This window comes from Macaca fascicularis, chromosome 17, assembly GCF_037993035.2.
Source record: "Macaca fascicularis isolate 582-1 chromosome 17, T2T-MFA8v1.1".
Lineage (NCBI taxonomy): Eukaryota > Metazoa > Chordata > Mammalia > Primates > Cercopithecidae > Macaca > Macaca fascicularis.
The window spans coordinates 17,507,792-17,527,930 of record NC_088391.1 but is presented as its reverse complement, the minus strand read 5'-3'; the positions used below and the strand labels follow the sequence as shown (position 1 = coordinate 17,527,930).

The 20,139-nt window shown below is 34.7% G+C and overlaps 2 long non-coding RNA genes and 1 pseudogene across 2 annotated transcripts in view; 2 read left to right on the top strand and 1 right to left on the bottom strand.

The window, feature by feature from the left end:
• LOC135968095 (uncharacterized) overlaps window positions 1–20,139 on the bottom strand; it is a 108,375-nt gene that overhangs the window by 52,440 nt on the left and 35,796 nt on the right. The gene's annotated exons all lie outside the window — the stretch shown is intronic.
• Window positions 1,365–3,356, top strand: LOC123569815 (60 kDa heat shock protein, mitochondrial-like; annotated as a pseudogene).
• The window catches only part of LOC135968096 (uncharacterized), a 46,743-nt gene continuing 36,400 nt past the window's right edge, over window positions 9,797–20,139 (top strand). The window contains exon 1 of the long non-coding RNA XR_010582563.1: window positions 9,797–9,904. This is a non-coding gene — a long non-coding RNA (uncharacterized lncRNA). The remainder of the gene's footprint in view (window positions 9,905–20,139) is intronic.

Below are 20,139 nucleotides of genomic sequence, written 5' to 3'. Positions count from 1 at the left end.
TTTAAAACAATATTTGACTTATAAAGAGTCCTAATGTGCCAGAAAATTTTGTCCACATTTAATAATAATACACAGCTGCTCTTTAATTTGATTTCTTTCAAATGCTCTTTTGCTGGAAAAAGAGAAATCTACATAATGTAAATGCATTCACTTAACTTCTCTCTCCCACCCCTCTGCCCAGAAATAGCTTTGTGTATTGACTGTATATAATCAATTTTATCAATATTTTGTCTTCTAATTTTTTAGTTTACTAAAATTATCTATGTCCTTTAGGCTATTCATGCTTCTAATATCTTCTAATATTTTCTAGATCTGTAGACAGGCTTTCTTTAGATGTTTTAAGATTTTGTGACACTTTACAGTCAATTTCAGATACGTTGGGTCTCTTCCATTCATGCAATATTACGGATTAATTTTTCTGCTTCAGAGCAGTACTGTGAACTAACCGCTATTTATCCTTGAAGTGCTCACCTTCAGCTCACCTTTAACTTTAGCTGCTAATTTGGTAGTGGGTGATGAGGGTGAAGTAGAAGGGAAAGTAATTATTTTCACCTGTAATAAAAAAGGTAAACACCTAATATACTTTGGACCTTGAATTAAACTGTTAAACCTGATTTGGAAAGAGGAAGCAACTTCATTATACAATTAATATTTTCCCTCAAATTGCCAGTTATTATAGCAAATGCATCTTTCCCATTGAAGCTTTTCACATGCAAGATTGAACAGGGTAATAACTGTCCTATTATCCCATTGTCTTTATAAAATATATGCAGCCTGCTACCTAGGAAACTTGAGTGTAGGAGGAGCTGTTCTGAGAGACTGCACATGGCTCCAGTTGCCAAGGAAACTCATGCCTTTTTTCCCTGTAAATGCACACAGCAGCTTCCTTATTAGGATTGGGTTAACATTCTTCTTAAAGGAAAAGCTAAGTGGAGAAGGTATGCATACAATGTGAATTGTAAACTCTATATAAGCTGTGGTGAATTGTTTTTCGCAAGTAAGCTTCAATGATAAAAGTAAAATTGTGTGTATTATCACTTATTGTTTTATCTGACATAATTGAAAATATTAGAAAATGAAAAAACTTGATGTTAAATGAAAAATAGGCAATTTGCTTATAAAGAAACAATAGATTTTTAAATAAATGACATATACTGACAATGTATGGCATGTATCCAAATGTAAATGAGATTTTAATTTGCACTTTTAGAATGACTCTGCATAAAAAAACTTTTCCTAAAATACTTTCATATCTAGCTATTATAATTAATTACCTAAATTAATCCTCTTTCTTTAGCTCACTCTGTTATTATTGTGCTAAAAATCACCTATTTCTCCTCACTCACCACCACCGCTCTGCAGAAATGCTTCGATAACTCCCAGTCTTTCACTAGATGAGAACTGTGTCCAGGGTACTGGCTCCTCATCTCACTTGGGTTTATGCTAAAGATGTAAAATGTGGTATAGATGTCCAAGCCTTAATCCTTCAAGGTGCAGACCTTTTAGCCAATGCTGTAGCCATTACAATGGGGAAAAGCAGTGATTATTGAACAGAACTGTGGAAGTCCCAAAGTAACAAAAGATGGTGTGACTGTCGAAACATCTATTGACTTAAAGGATAAATATAAAAATATTGGGGTTAAACTTGTTCAAGATGTTGCCAATAACACAGGTGAAGAGGCTGGGGATGATACTATCACTGTACTGTTCTGGCATGCTCTATTGCCAAGGAAGGCTTCAAGAAGATTAGTAAAGGTGCTAACCTATTGGAAATGGGGAGAGGTGTGATGTTAGCTGTTTATGCTCTAATTGCTGAACTTGAACAGCAGTCTAAACCTGTGACCACCTGTGAAGAAAATGCTCAGATTGCTACAATTTCTACAAATGGAGACAGACCGTAGAAACGTTGCCATCACTGTAAAGGATGGAAAAAAACACTGAATGATGAATTAGACATTATTGAAGGCATGAAGTTTGATTGAGGATATAGTTCTCCATACTTTATGAATATACCAGAAGGCTAGAAATGTGAATTCCAGGATGCCTATGTTCTAATGAGTGAATAGAAAATTTCTAACGTCCAGTCCGTTGTACCTGCTCTTGAAGTTGCCAATGCACACCACAAAACTTTGGTCATAATTGTTGAAGATATTGATGGAGATGCTCTAAGTACGTTCGTCTTGAATAGGCTAAAAGTTGGTCTTCACATTATAGCAGTCAAAGCTCCAGGGTTTGATGAACAATTGAAAGAACCAGCTTAAAGATATGGTTATTGCTACTGGTGGTGCAGTGTTTGGAGAAGAAGGCTTGACCCTAAATCTTGAAGATGTGCAGCCTCGTGACTTAGGTAAAGTTTGACAGGTCATTGTAACTAAAGATTATGCTATGCTCTTAAAAGGAAAAGGTGACAGGGAGAAAATTGAAAAAACATATTCAAGAAATCATGGAGCAGTTAGATGTAACAATTAGTGAATATGAAAAGGAAAAACTGATAGAATGGCTGGGAAACTTTTCAGATGGAGTAGCCGTGCTGAAGTTTGGTGGGACAAGTGATGTCAAATGAATGAAAAGAAAGACAGAGTTACAGATCCCTTAATGCTACAACAGCTGCTGTTGAAGAAGGCATTATTCTGGGAAGGGGCTGTGCCCTGCCTCAATAAATTCCAGCCTAGTACTCATTGACTCCAGTTAGTGAAGATAAAAACATTGGTATAGAAATTAAAAGAATAGGCCGGGCGCGGTGGCTCAAGCCTGTAATCCCAGCACTTTGGGAGGCCGAGACGGGCGGATCACGAGGTCAGGAGATCGAGACCATCCTGGCTAACACGGTGAAACCCCGTCTCTACTAAAAAATACAAAAAACTAGCCGGGCGTGGTGGCGGGCGCCTGTAGTCCCAGCTACTCGGGAGGCTGAGGCAGGAGAATGGCGTAAACCCGGGAGGCGGAGCTTGCAGTGAGCTGAGATCCGGCCACTGCACTCCAGCCTGGGCAACAGAGCGAGACTCCGTCTCAAAAAAAAAAAAAAAAAAAAAAGAAATTAAAAGAATATTCGAAATTGCTGCAATGTCAATTGCTAAAAATGCAGGTATTGAAGGACCTTTTATAGTCGAGAAAATTATGCAAAGTTCTACAGAAATTGGTTATGATGCTATGGTCAGAGATTTTGTGAATACGGTGGGAAAAGGAATCACTGACCCAACAAAGTCTGTGAAAACTGCTTTATTGGATGCTTTTGGGTGGCCTCTCTGTTAACTACAGCAGAAATTTTAGTCACAAAAATTCCTAAAGAAGAGAAGTACCCTGGAATGGGTGCAATGTGTAGAATGAGCGGTGGTATGAGAGGTGGCATGTTCTAATTCCTAGAATAGTGCTTTACCTATATTAATGAACTGTGACAGGAAGCTTAAGGCAGTTTTCCTCACCAATAGCTTCAGAGAAGTCAGTTGGAGAAAATGACTGAAGAAAAGGCTGGCTGATATTTAAGAAATCACTATAACCATTAGTTACTGGTTTTAGTTGACAAAATACATAATGGCTTACTGCAATCATTGTCCAAACCTACAGATAATTTATTTTGTATTTTTGAATAAAAGACCTTTGTACATTCCTAATATTGGTGCAAAGTCATGTACCAATATACTGCTTTCAACTTAGATCCCTGAGGCATTACTACTATTTTGTTAAAATTGTAGTGTTTGCCATCACCAGATGAGAAGTTTAGCAGCCTTTCTGTGGAGAATGAGAATAATTGTGTACAGAGTAGAGAAATATCCAATTATGTGGCAACTTTTGTATAATAAAAACTATTTTAAAGTTAAAAAAATCACCTATTTCATATTCAAACAGTCTATTTTAGTGCTTCTGAAATTAAAATTCTCTAAAGTATAAAATCTCAAATTATATCTTCTAAATATTACCCCAGTATGATCTGTTACCACTTGTAGTTATTTATTAAGTCCATCATTTATCAACTATGTAAAACAACTTTAGGTAAAATCTAATAATTTTTTTCAAAAGAGCCTTAAAAAATCATGTACCATGGAAAGAAAAAGGAAGTGAGAATATTTCCAGGCAAGATGGCTATTTCTTAGAAATTTGAGCTGTATCTTCTATGTTAATAACAATGTTAAAATTCATATGGAACAAAAAAGACTCCCAGTAGCCAAAGCAATCTTGAGCAAAAAGAAGAAGCTAGAGGCATCACACTACCCGACTGCAAAGTATACTACAAAACTATAATAACTAAATCAGGCTGGTGCTGCCATAAAAACAGACTCATAGACCAATGAAATAGAATAGAGCCCAGAAATAAATCCACATATTTACAGCCAACTGATTTTTTTAAATAAATATGCCAAGGACACACACTGGGGAAAATATTGTCTCTTCAATAAATAGTGCTGTGAAACTAGATATCTATAGGCAGAAGAATGAAACCAGAACCTAATTGCTCACCTTATATAAAAATCAACTCCAAATGAATTAAATACTTAAATATAAGAACCAAAACTATAAGATTACTAGAAAAAGACACAGGGGAAGTGCTTCATGACAAAAATTTTGGTAAAAACTTTTTGGATGAGACCTCAAAAGCATAAGCAACACAAGCAAAAATAGACAAATGTGATTATATCAAACTAAAAAGCTTCTGCAGAGCAAAGAAAAATATTCTAAGAGTGAAGAGACAACCTACAGAATGGGAGAAAATATTTGCAAATGAATCATCCAAATAGGAGTTAATATATACAATATATAAGGAACTGAAACAACCCAATACCAAAAAAATAAAAGTAATTTTATTTAAATATGGGTAAAAGGCCTGAATAGACATTTCTCCAAAAAAGACATACAAATAGCTAGTGGGCATATGACAAAAAGCTCAACATCACTAATCATCAGGGAGAGGCAAATCAAAACCACAATGCAATATTACCTTACTTCAATTTAGAATGGCTATTATCAAAAAGACAAAAAATAAAATGCTTATGAGGATATGGAGAAAAGAAGACTCATATATAATGTTTGTGGAAATGTAAATGTAATAAGGCCATTATGGAAAAAAGCATAGAAGTTTCTCAAAAAAATAAAAATAGAACTGCCATATGATCCAGCAATTCCACTACTGAGTATATAGCCAAAGGAATTGAAATCAATGTGTCAAAAAGATATCTGTACTCTTATGTTTATTGCAGCACTATTCCTAATAACACTATGTAGGGAAAAGCAACCCTCAAAGTAGATGGGCACCATCACAGAAACTGAGGAAAGGCATCTATGTTGAACTATCTGCTAGAACTAGGATACACTCTTTCTCTCTTGTCCTTGAACAACAACTCGAAGTTTCCTGGCCTTCGGACTCCAGGACTTACACACACCAGCTTATTCTCAGGCCTTTGGCCTCAAACTGAGGGTTAACCATCAGCTTTTCTGGTTCTGAGGCCTTCAGACTTGGACTGATCCACACTACTCAGGAGGTTGACGCAGGAGAATCGCTTGAACCTGGGAGGCGGAGATTGCAGTGAGCCAAGATTGCGCCACTGCACTCCAGCCTGGGTGACAGAATGAGACTCCATCCCAATAAAATAAAATTAAATTAAATTAAAATAAAATAGCTTAATAACTAATCAGTAAAATCCAAATTGCAACATGGTAATTTTTATTTTTTGTCACATTAGCAATAGTTTAAAAATTGATCATTGTCAATGCTTATTGGGAAAATGTACTCTCTACTATAAATAGGATTAAAATTGGTATAATTGATTGGAAATAAAATTTGATGGTATTTATTACAATTAAAAATGTGTGTATGCTTTGAGGAATTTACTTTTGGTTTCTCGATATTTGAACGGGCTTCCTCACTGTGGGGAACCCAGAGTCTCAACTCCCGCAGAGAAGTACCAGTGAAGCAGCTGTCCCTTCTTAAAATTCAAGAATAGTATGATTGAGACTTAGCCAGTTTGAAACTCCTACCCAGGAATTTGAACGCTGAGAGAACTGACACAACATGTAAGGATGGTGAGAGGTCATTTGTGGTGGCAGTAATGGGATAAAAAGTCCAGTGCTATCGCCACGATTGTTCATTGTCATTTAGCCCTAATGTTCATAACATTTTATGTTCAGCATGATAATGAAAAGCATATCATTTAAGTCTCGAAAGATGCACACACCTGTGATGGGACATTAGCTGTTCCTTGCCTTTTCTAATTTTCTGACTTTTCTGTGCTTGGTTCTTTAAAATTCCTGATAATGCTCTGAAGCACATAGTAACCTTCTGATAAAGCATTTTTCCAGTGAAGTTAGCTAAATTGGTGTCTGTTATTGGTAAAAAGATTTATGAATAGGGCAATGCACCTTCCTGTGGACCAGAAATCTTACATCTACTAATCTAGTATATCAAGAAACTTCAGCAAGTGTGCAAAAACCTAAGTACTAGGAAATTCAATACTGTATTGCTTATAATCAAGATAATATGAGACAGTCTCCATAGGGTAACTGCAAGACATAATAGATGACAGCATCTTTATACAATGAAATGTTATACATATTAGAGGTACATTCATTTATGTAGATATATAATTTGTGATATTAAAAAGTTGCAAATGAGAGTGCACATGACCTAATTTTATTTTTAAAAGACAGAAAAAATCTACACATGTTGACATGTGTATGACTGTTTAGAAAAAAGTGATGTATATGGATATTTAAGAAAAAGGCATAGGAAGATATCACTGATGTACTAATTTATTAAAAGTGACTATTTTCTTCACCTATATATGAAAAAATAGCAGTGCTTTTAAAAATGAGAATGTGATTTTACGTTTAGGAAAAATAAGAATGAGCAATCAATACTAGTGTTTTTCATTCTGTACCGATTAGGCCAATATGTTTCTGTTCTAAGTAAAATATTCTAAGAAGGCTGTAGCTAAATTAAAGCACAAGACAACTAGATGTTGAAGGGTGTAGAACCATGCCATATAAAAAAAGAGGCAACGTAATCATAACCATTTAACTGAAAACATGAAAGTATATAAAATTTTATGGGTATTTTTCCTCCAAATATTTGAAACTGACATTATGTACATGACATAATACACATTTGTTGTAGTAACCACTTTGATGTACCACACAGACCATACTTCAAGAATGAAAGATGTATTCCCCCAGCTGCTGAGAGAGCTGCAGGCAAACAGTCTTTAGCTGTCAGCAATTTGAAAATTGTCTCAATGGAGAAAACCACCTACCCCAAGATAAACTTCTTTCCCAAACAGCCCACATTTACTAACCAACTAATCATCACTGGTGCAGAGGGAAGCTCTGTCTATTTTATGGAGATTTTCCTAACAAGAATCTAGGAAAATCATCATTCCACAATTTTCACTACAATTGTTTATGATATACAAATGCGATCCCCAACCCTTTTGGCACCAGGGACCAGTTTCATGGAATACAGTTTTCCATGGACCCAGGGGATGGGTGAATGATTTTGGGATGATTCAAGCATATTACATTTGTTGGGCACTTTATTTCTATTATTACTATATTATAATATATAATGAGATAATTATACAATTCACCATAATGTCGAATCAATGGAAGCCCTGAGCTCGTTTTTCTGCAACTAGATGGTCCTATCTGGAGATGATGGGAGACAGTGACACATCGTCAGGCATTAGATTCTCATAAGGGGTGTGCAGCGTAAATCCCTCACATGCAGAGTTCACAGTAACATTCACACTCCTCTGAGAATGTAATACCACCACAGATCTGACAAGAGGCGGAGCTCAGGCAGTAATGTGAACAATGCAGAGCTGTCACATACAGACAGAGCTCTGCTTGCTCACTCACCTGCTGCTCATCTCCTAATGTGCGACCCAGTTTCCAACAGGCCATGGACCATGTATATTTGATAGCGAATATTGGGGATGCCAGATATGTACCATCTGAAACTATATTACTAGGAATATCTTCATTTTAGTTACTGAAATATGTGTCCTACTTGCTTTTATGCCGCTCATACACCTAATTATCTAAACATAGACACCCCCAAAGTATTTATGGAATAGACTAAAATAAACTAAGAAAAGTTTAGAAAAAAAAAAAAAAACAATTTTATAACAAAAAAGAAACACAATGAGTGTTGAAGAAAATTAGTTTAGTTATAAATTTTCACAAAATCAAAAAGAATGGATTTACATGAGTAGTTGACACACAGGTGTTTATGTTGTTAATTGTAGCAAAACATTTTTTTCTAAAAGTCTATGTCTACTCTTTGAGAGGTTAAATTGTTGATAGTTTTTTGAAGGTTTCTTTTCATTTCTCATAGCTCATACACAGATATCTTTTTTTCACTTTACTGTTGTTAAACTTTTATTCACTTACTAAGAAGTATGGAATAGTAATTCTAACGAGCCCCCAAACTGAATTTCCAAGTACGGAATGGAAGACACCTCGTTTAACAACATAAACAACCCTTTTGTAAATTAGTAATAGTCTTCTACTCTGGGAGATACAATTCTAAAATGTACCATTCCCCACCCCACAAGGTCCCCACTGCTTGACACAAATACCTTGTGTAATCATCTACTCTTGAATGTGAGTGACACCATGTGTGTGATGAGACATCACTCCAGGGATGAAGTTACTACTCATCTGACTTGGAGGTAGTCATAATGGAGACCTAATCTTATCTAACTTAGATCTTCTGATACCCTTCAAGTTGTTGGCAGAATTTTCTTCCTGCTATTTATGGGATTAATGGTAACTGATCATGATGGGTCTCTCTTAGCTTCTGGAGTGTCTGAGATTCTCTGTTACATAGCACTATCCACAACATGGCAACTTTCATTTTTTAATACCAGAAGGAAAGCATTCTTCTGGTACTTCACCTTTTTGTAAAGGGCTCTTCCTCTCTTCCTTCCTTCCTTCCTTCCTTCCCTCCCTCCCTTCTTTCCTTCCTTCCTTCCTTCCCTCCCTCGCTTCCCCTTCCTTCCTTCCCTCCCTTCCTCTTTCTTTCCTTCCTTTACTTCCTTCCTTCCTTCTTTCCTTCCTTCCCTCCCTCCCTCCCTCCCTCCTTCCTTCCATCCTCCCTCCCTTCCTGCCTTCCTTCTTCCCTTCCTTCCATCCCACTCTATCTCTTTTTTCTATTTCTTTTGGCTAAGCACATTTGGCACATTATACAGCATATGAGCTCATCAAATTTTCTTCAATTATATATGCTATATATTTCTAGGTAATTTATTTTAAACTTTAAAAAAATTTTAAATTATTTTAGACTTGCACAAAGTTGCAAAAATAGTCCAATGAGCCCCAATTTACCATTCATCCAGTTTCTTTCAATGACACATGGTCTCTTACATGCCAGATATTATCAATCAAGTAATTTTTTAATTTTATGTTTATAAAGTTTATGATAGGTAAATAAATAGGTAGGTAGATATGAACATGACACAAAATGCTGCATAATTCTAAAGAAATTTTCAATGTTACCCCTTTATAAACATGACATTCTCCCCGACCTAAAGCCCTGACAACCTCTGGCCTATTCTCTATTACTGTCAATTGAACATTTTGGAATGCTATATAAATAGAATCTTACTGATATGGTTTGGCTCTGTGTACCCACCCAAATCTCATGTAGAATTATCATCCCCACATGTTGGGGAAGAGAGCTGATGGGAGATGATTGGATAATGAGGGCAGTTTCTAATGGTTTAGCACCATCCCCCCCCCCCACCTGTGTTATCTCATGATAGAGTTCTCGCGAGATATGGTTGTTTAAAAGTATGTAGCCCCTCCCCATTTGCTCTTGATCTCTCCTGCAGCCTTGTGAAAAAGGGTGCTTGCTTCCCCTTCGCCGTCTGCCATGACTGTAAGCTTCCTGAGACTTCCCTAGACATGCAGAACTGTAAGTCAATTAACTCTCTTTCCTTTATAAATTACACAGTTTCAGGTAGTTCTTTATAGAAAGTGGAAATGGACTAACACTTATAGTATGTAACTTTTAAGGTTAGGGTTTTTTTTTATATTGCCATTTAAAAAAATTTAGTCATTCTAATAACTGTGTAGTCTTATCCTATTGTGGCTTTAATTTGCATTTCCTTAATGCCTAAGAATGTTGAATATGTTTTTATGTAGTTATTGCCATCTGTATACCTTCTTTAGTAAGGTGTTCTATTTTCTAGAAGATTATTTATTTTCTTATTTTGAGTTCTACAGCTTATATAATATTGATCAATTCCTCAGCATACACAAACTAAACTCACCCAAGATGAAATAGGCAATATAAATACAGCTACAACTATTGAATTCATGGTCAAATATAATTCATGACCAAAGAAATTGAATTCCTGGTTTAGAACCTTCTGAAAAAACTGTCTTTAGATCTAGATGATTTCATGTGTGAATCCTGCCAGAAATAATATTTGTTCTACACAATCTCTTCTAAAAAACAGAAGAGGAGAAAACACTTTCCAATTCATTTATGGGACCAGTTCACCTTTATATCAAAACCAAAGTCAGTACCAAAATAAGCACAAGACCTTCATGAACATCTATGAGAAACAGGCCATTGATGAGAATCAGACACCAAATCTATCTGTGCCTTGATCTTGGACTTCTCAGCTTCCAGAAATTTAAGAAATGCATTTGGTTTTATATAAATGATCCAGTCTTCTTATTTTATTATAGTAGCAGAAATGGAATAAGAAAATAATTACATTTTAAATTTGTCACACTGTCATGGGTTTTGTCATATTTTTTATCTTTTTACTCATTAGCACCATAGTTTAAGTCTTAGAAAATATTAATAACAGCAGCTTTAGGAATTTTATTTTTCTTGTGCTAATTCTAATACTTGAGTGATCTAAGGTTTGATTACAGTAGTCCTCCCTTATTAGCAGAGGATAGGTTCCAAGACCTCCAGTGGATAACTGAAACCATGGATACTATCAAACCATATATACACTATGGTTTTTTCTAAATATGCATACCTATAAACAAGTTAAATTTATAAATTAGGAAACAGAAGTTAACAAAAATAACTAAGAATAAAATAGAATGATTATAAACATATATTGTAATCAAAGTTATATGAATATGGTCCCTCTCTTTTCTCTCAAAATATCTTATTGTACTGTAACTGAAACTGCAGAAATCAAAACTGTGGATAAAGGAGGACTACTCTACTATATGCTGCTATTTCTTTCAACCATGGATTACATGTTCAATTTTTTTTGCCCATTTAATCATTGTGTATTATAAGCTGAACACTGTGTGTGATAATTGTAGGAAGTCTAGTTAATGTAAAATTCCTTTAAAGAGTGCTAATTTTTCTTTTAACTGATAAATTGCTGGTGATTATTAAGTGCAGTCAGACATTGCAGTGCTTTGAATGTGTCCCTCAAAAGGTATGTGTTGGAAACTTAATTTGTAATGCAAAAATTTTGGGAGATGGAGTCTAATAAAGTTGATTCATCAATAAGGGCTCTGCCCTCAAGAATGGATTAATGCCATTACTGAGAGAGTGGGATTTTTATTAAGTTGGTGCAAAAGTAATTGTGGTTTTTTTCCATTACTTTCAATTTGTCTTTCTCACCTTCTCTTTTTCTTCTTGCCACATGATGACACAGCAAGAAGGCCCTTGACAGATACCAGCTCCTTGATTTTAGACTTTCTGGCCTTCGGCACCATGAGCCAATAGATTTCTGCTCATTATAAAATATCCAGTTTGTGGTATTCTACCATAGTAGCACAGAGTATACTGGGACAGATATGAATTTATTTGTTGTTAGGGCTTATTTATTTTGCTTTTCAATTTAGTCCAATGGCTTGGCCCTTACTCTTGGATGTGGTTTTTACTAAAACATATAGTCTTTCTGGGGTCTCAATTAAAGTCCAATATGCTGAATAATTTCTTTTATTTATTACACTTTAAGTTCTAGGGTACATGTGCACAACGTGCAGGTTTGTTACATATGTATACATGTGCCATGTTGGTGTGCTGCACCCATTAACTCGCCATTTACATTAGGTTTATCTCCTAATGCTATCCTTCTCCCCTACCCCCTTCCCAATTTCTTTTTACTCTGAAGGAACTGTAATTCCAGTATCCCTCACCCTGCTGTCCTTTCACTGTTCATCTCTCTGTCCCACAGCAACAATTCTCTGTCAGGAACCACAGAACTTTGCTCTTTGCCTTTTCGTGCCTATCCATTGACAAAGGACTGAGTAACTTCCATGCAGACTTTTAGGTGGCCTTCCCCTCAATAGTTTCCCTTTCTCACACACTTTGTCTTATAAATCCCTGTGACCTCCATAGCCTGCAAATATGGACTTTGTTGCCACAGTTAAGTGAGACTTTTACTCAGGTTTGGCTCCATCTTGCTGCTCTACTCCCTGCAGTAAATCACTCTTAGGAAGAAAACTAGGATAACTGTAGGGCAGTATGGGAGCTAACCTTTATGTTTTTCTTTTCATCAAGGATAATGGTCCTAAACTGCCTCTTTTTCAGTGTCAAAATAATGACACAGTACTTCATCAAATTTTATAGGCGTTTTTGTTTGGAGGCCAAGTCCTATGCCAGTTATTATTTCCAAGCAGAAATATATTTTTCTTGTTTTCAAGGTAAGAACATTTAAATTAGGAAAGGCTAAGTTATGTGCTTATTGTGACAAAGTTAGTGATAAACAAAAATAAATTTTAACCTAGGTCTTCAGATTTAATAACTATGGTATTACTACTACATTAGAGCTGTTTCAAAAATAAATAGCACTAGAGAAATATTAATTGGTGTAGGTTCCCTAGCTCAAAGTTGTACAAACTTTTCATTTCATGGTATAATAAACTTGCAGATACTGTGTAGGAAATGACTTATGGGTAATAGCTGTTTATTTATTCCTAAACATTAGACATATAACAACAACGATTACTACTAGTATTATTATTCATAAAATGAAGGCCATAAAATCACATAAATGGTATAAACAAACATATTATTTCATAACAAAAATTCCATCAAATAAATAAATTTTGTTTTATAAAAGACTAATGTCAATGTACTTTATCTCCGTTGCCCTTAGTAGAGTCAACTTCAATATGGACCAAAGCCTGTCTGAAGACAGATATTTGGACATGACTGATAGTATTTAAACAAACATTATTATAGCATTTCTTTGTGTGTCTGGTAGGATTCTCAGTGCTTACAGTTATTAATGAATGTAAACATTATAACTACATTAAGAATCAGGTCCTGTCATATTCCCCATTTACAGATTACCAATCTGATGCATGAAAAAAATGAAATAATTTGCCCAAGGTCACACAACTAATAAGTGGCAGATCAAGGACTGACACCCAGAGAATTGGGATCTTAAACTTCTCTCCTTTTCTCTGATTATTCCTTTTGAAAATAGGAATCTGAGTTAAAGGTAGATATAGGCTATGAGTAATGTTTCAGAAGTTATTTTTCTAATTTAATCTTTGAATGGATATGCATTTTCCTACCATGTGGTGTTGTAGTAAAAGAGAAATATTTTATTATAATTTTTCAATTCTTGAAATTGTATCTCAGGTAAAATAAGAATGCACTATGTAGAATGGGAATATGGCATTTTTTTTCTAGTTCTGCATTTCTAGTCATAAATGAAGGTTAACATTTGAGAGCAGATGGGAGAGTACATCATTAAAACAGATAATGTTCCCTTCAAATGAACAGAATTTAGAAGGTTAAATTTTCAGTTCAGTTTAGTCCTAAAAATGTAACCCTTTAAAAAAATTTAATCTGTATAAATTCTTGGTGCAAAGAAGTGTTTAAAATAGCTCCCTGAACGAAGTCATGCATCCAAAAGAATGATGATGTAGTCTCAAATGCAAATAGAAAGTATTGATTTAGGATAGCAGCTTCTGTGTAAGAAGGGAAGAAATAAATGTTATTCTTCCAATTTTTATTTCTTGAGAAAATTAAAATGTATTTTCTAATTAAAATGTGTTCATTAATAAGCATTCAATAATTTAGAGAACAGTGAAAGAATAATTAAGCATATGTTCCCCTTTATCATTGAAAATTATGAGTATTAAAATTAGGAGAAAAGAATAATTTATAGAAAGATATATCAGACTATCTAGGTTTTTTGCCTTATTAATATTTCTCATCCTTTAGGAAGAAGACATTTAGGTAATCTAAATGAGCTTAAATGGATTGAAATGACTTATTTACTCAGCTGTTGGTGGAAAACTTTTATTTGCTTGAAATCTAAATCAGAAGGAACCAAAAATGATAAGATTTTGCTGTACATTATTTTTCGTAAAAAACAAAACAAGAAGTTTGCAGATATCAGAATTATTTTTTTCTCTATGCTAACTATAGGAAGACTGGCAAAATAAAATCAGTAAACAAAAGGCTATTCTCCAGATATATTTAAGAGCAGAAAACTATCAGAATGGCTCTAATCCAAATTCCAAGGCAGGAAAATGCTATGGAATTTTTGTTTCTAAATAAAACCTGTATTAGAATGGCTCTGTGCAACTTTTTGGATTTACGAATTTTCACTTTTTATATCTAGCCCTTCAGAACTCAGCCTACTATATTTTCTGGGTTCCCTGCTTTTACAGATCAATTATTAAATATCACACCCTATATGTTTGTTTGTTTGTTTGGAGACAGGGTTTTGTTCTTGTCACCTAAGCTGGAATGCAATGGCGTGATCTCTGCTCACTGCAACCTTCATCTCCCACGTTCAAGCCATTCTCCTGCCTCAGCCTCCCAAGTAGCTGGGATTACAGGCATGTACCACCACACCTAGCTCATTTTTGTATTTTTAGTAGAGACGAAGTTTCACCATGTTGGTCAGGCTGGTCTGGAACTTCTGACCTCAAGTGATCCACCCACCTCCACCTCCCAAAGTGCTGGAATTACAGGCATGAGCCACCGCGCCCAGCCACATCCTATATCTTTGAATTGCAATGTTTAACGTTGCATTCAACACAATTATTTATATGATCCTGACTTTATTTCTTAAGCTGTTTTTATTTTTAATTCCAGTTTCTGCTTTTCTGCATTCTTTTGCATTATTAGAACATCTTAGTATTCTACTTAAATTTATTAGCTTTTTGTCTCTTTCTTTTTATATTTTTTTGATGTTTACTTCAGAGTTTATAATTTATATATATTTAACTTACTCCAATCTGTTTAGATCGTAATTCTCCTATATGTAATATGTTACTTATTTGTTCTGGCCGCTATCAAGATATTGATGCTGATTATGATATATCTGGCCTCTGTTTTCTCTAAGTTTATCATATTTGGGGTTTCCTGAGCTGCTTGAATCTGAAAATTTGAGTATTAACTATCCTGAGAAGATTTTGGTCATTATTTCCTTAAACATCCCTAACAACTGTGAACAAAATACAAAATTCATAAAACAACTCCCTAAATACTCTGGAAAGTTCATTATACCAGAGATATCATAGAAAAGCCAAAGATTGAAGAATGAACAATATAGGAGTGAATATCCTTTATTTCCTTCAACTTTTATCTCCCACCTTTGACCATAGGTGACCTCCATGTAGAAATGCTCATCAGGTCCTTTCCTTTTCCTTTTTCCTTCCCTTTTCTGGCATTCCCTTCCCTTCCCTCTCTTCCCATCTCCCCTCCCCTCCCCTTCTCTTTCCTTCCCTTTCTCCCTTCCTTTCCTTTCTCCTTTTCTTTCCTTTCTTTCTTTCCTTTCTCTTTTCCTTTCCCCTCTCCTCTCCTCTTCTTTTTTCTTTTCTTTTCTTTTCTCTTATTTTCTTCCTTTCCTTTCCTTTTTCTGGACACAGGATCTTCCTGTGTTTCCCAGGCTGAAGTGCAGTGGCTATTGAGAGGCACAATCATAGCACACAGCAGCCTCAAACTCCTGGCCTCAAGCAATCCTCCTGCCTCAGCCTCCCAAGTAGCTGGGGCTACAGACACACACCATCATGCCTGATTGCTCTTCAATTTTTATTGTGTTTACTTGATTAATTCTTCCAGTTTCTTTTTCTCTGTTGAAAAATTCTGTATTTTCACGCATTGAAATAGAGTTTACTTTTATCTAATGACATGAGGATATAATGGTTGCTTTAAAGTTTAAATGATTTTAAACTTTAATGATTACAGCACTTGGATAATTTTAGCTTTGGAAGTTCTTGATTGTCTTTCCCCCTGGCAACCAGTCATATCTTCCTAGTTGTTTTTATATTAACTAATTTTGGATTGTATTCTGGATATTTTGGACATTATACTGTAAGACTCTGCATCCCATTACTATACTTTGGAAGAGGTTGTGCTTGTTGCTATTGTTGTTCCAGTAGACAATCAATCCATTCATATTCAGAAGACAAATTCCATCTTGTCTTCTGTGGACAGTAGTTCTAATCCGAATTCAGTTTTCAAACTTTTGGTGTTACTTCAGTTCTGTTCCACACATACACAGCACAGGGGTCAGCTTAGGTCTTGTGTTAGTTCATACACAGAATTGGGAGATCCTCTTCTCGAGCTTTTCCCTTTACAAGAATTTCCCTACACTTTCTCTTTCTGGCTGTGGAAAGGAATATCAGGGCCACCAGTGGGGAAACATGTCAAGAGAAAGAGCAAAGTTAAAAAAATGATGAACATTCCCTCCCCTTTGAGACCTTATGTCTTCCTTTCCTGATTCTTCAGGACAAAAATACATTTTTTTGCTCTCAGGGTTTTGGCTTTTTTGCCACCACACCACTGCATGGAGAAAGTAAAAATAAATGCATATAAGAAAATATAAACAAAGTTTTCTTTCACTCATATTCACAAGGCTGCATTTTCTTGGTCTTATGGCCAAAAAGACAGTATTTCTATTGTAGGATTTATGTTCTGAACATGATGAGCATTTCTACATGGAGGTCACCTATGGTCAAAGATGGGAGATAAAAGTAGAAGGAAATAAAGGATATTCACTCCTATATTGCTCATTCTTCAATCTTTGGCTTTCCTATGATATCCCTGGTATTATGGACTTTCCAGAGTGTTTAGGGAGTTGTTTTATGAATTTTGTGTTTTCTTCACAGTTTTTAGAGATGAGGAAATATGTTTTAGTGTACTGATTCCATCTTAATAGTTACTATAAGTGCATCATTCGTTTTAAATCTGTTTAACCACTCACTGAAGTGAAAATTTACTTTAGTAAACATGTTTCTGAAAGTCAACCAATCAGAGACGGCATCATATCCTTTAAGTCAGCCAATCAGCAGTCAACTAACTCTGGAAAACACTGCTTGCTCAAGCTATACTGGAATCGGAAGCAAAAGAAAATATATATGCAGATGTATACTGTGTGTGTATATGTATATATATAGTATATGGATACATATATACATATATATGTTTTTACATACATTTTTAAAGTACTTTTCTAAAATATCAAAATTTCAGGATTTTAGATTTTATTTTCAGTTCAGAAGATACATGTGCAGGTTTGCTATGTGGGAAAATTGCGTGTCGCTGAGGGTTAATATACAAATGATCTCATTAACCAGGCAGACAGCATGGTACCAGATAGGTAATTTTTCAAACTTTGACCCTCTCCCACCTTTCCCCCTCTAGTAGCCCCCAGTGTCTGTTGTTCCTGTCTTTATGTCCTTGTATTCAATGCTTAGCTCCTAATTATAAGTGAGAACAGAATATGCAGAATTTGTCTGTTCCTGCATTAAATTGCTTAGACTAATGGCCTCTAGCTTTATCTGTGTTATTGCAAAGAGCATGATTTTGTTAAGTTTCATGATCGTTTAGTATTCCATGATGTATATGTAGCATATTTTCTTTATTTGATCCACTGTTAATGGGCATCTAGACCTTTGCTATCGTGAATAGTGCCATGATTAAATATAAGAGTACATGCATCTTTTTGGTAGAACAATTTATTTTCCTTTGGTTATATACATAGTAATGAGATTGCTGGGCTCTATGGTAGTTCTGTTTTAAGTTCTTTGAGAAATCTCAAATGTTGTAATGCTGTCTATGGCTACACTTTTTTTTGACAATTATTATAATCTGAGAATGTGTCCTCCATCCATATCATTATTCTGTATGTTAACTAACATGTCTTCCAAATATTTTATACTATATTTGTGTTGGAATTGCTACAGTTTTGTTTTCAACTCATTTTTTAAAAATTTTCCCTTTATAAAATAATATTCTTATTATTTTTTCCATATGAGAAAAAACAAGCCCCAAACATAGGGATGGAATATAGGTGAATAACAGAATTCAACTTACTTTTAGGTTGTTGAAATTATAATATAAATTTTATAGGAAAAAAATAGACAATGCTGCTATATTTAGGGGAGCTGAGAGAAAATGAAGAATCAGCTAGTGTGGAATGTTAAGCAATTCGGGGTAGAAACTGAGGCCTATAAATATTTGAGTACTCTCAACAATGGCTTACAATATTTTTACAATGTCACCATTCAACTATTCCTCAGAATATTACAATCACTTCCTTACTTCTTAAAGATGGTGAATGGTGAGGGTAATTACCAATAGGCAATTATCCTTAAGTGAACATTTCCAAGTGTATAATTAGTTGAGAGGGCAATTTCCATTCCATTTGGGTTAATTTAGATAGCTGATTTTTACTGGAAGGAAAGATTTATTTTTTTCAGCAACTATTTAACAGCAGGCATGCCAGTCATTTTTTATACATGTAGCTTGCAGTCCTAAATGCAAGCTCTAAAAGCTCTAAAAAGAAGTATTCTTACACTGGCAGCAAGCTCACAGCAAGAAAATTCACATTAAAGGCAAGTAAACATTGTGAAGTACAATTTAGACATTTATTAAAGGTACATTCTGGAATTCTGAGTGAATACTTCCAATTTTCATAAAGGAATATACTGGTTTAATATAAGAAGCCATATCAAAACGTATATGCTTAAACTGTAGGATATGTCTTTCCTCATAAGAATTAAATGACTCATAAGTAAAATGTATACCCTCTTCCTTTTAAAAGTACATAGTGCAATGAGGAAGAGTGAAATAAATTGGCTTATTCAACACAGTGTATTATACTGACGATTTCAGTAGTTAAGAAATGCATGAAGGTACTAGTAACAAAAATCAGAAATAATATTAAATTTTATTTTTCTCTCAATTAAATCTAAATGTTCAAAGGCAAATAGTCTAGGGCTGATATTACCAAACTGGCTTTTTGTGGTTTTTGCTTCTTATCTTGAGAAAATGGCTAATTTTGAACTCACCTTGTAGTTCAAGATGGCATTTGAAACCCCAGCCATTTATATTGAAGCAAGAGAATGAAGAGAGAGAAGATAGAAAGAGAACTTTCTTTTAAAATGAATTTCTCCAGGATTCACATTCAACAATTTCTTCTTACATCTCATTGACTAGATATATTCTTATAACAACACCTGTCTACAAAAAGGCTGGAAGTCTAGGCTTTGAGCTGGAAATATTTCTTTCCAAATAAATTGCTGTTCCATTGCTTGAAAAAAAAATGAGTATGGATATCAAGTTAGCAAAATTATAATGAGAATAACAACCAGCAGTCTCTGCCACAATAAGAATGAGGTGAGTGCAAAATCCTTCAATTATTCACTCATTCATCATCACTGTCTTTTCAAAAGTACTTATTAACTGTCAATTACATACTAAGGACTATGCTAGAATGGAAACACAAAGACAAACACCACCAAAAACTGTATAACATATTTATCGGGATAAACGAACACATAGATAACTACAATAAAATGCAGAATCATGTCTGTGATATAGATTAGGACAGGTTGCTGGGTTCATTTGTTCACTAATTTCATCATCTCAAAATATCTATTAATTGCTAGGAAGGTCAGGGCAGTGTAACCGTGTACCTATAAAACAATCAAAATTTTGTTTGAGAAATTTTGTTGAGAAATCTAAGGAGATTCTATTTAGTTTAGAGTAAACTCAAGGAATCTATTATTAGTTATAAGGAAGAGATATTGCTGTTCTCCTGATGCTCTTTCTCATAATTAAAATCCACTTATGTGACTCTAATAGCTTTCAAGATTTGTGTTCCAAAGAATCACATTCAGAGACTCTCTTATTACCATAAGAAATAGACAAGCGCATGTATTTTGTTTTTCCTAAACTCTGATATAGTC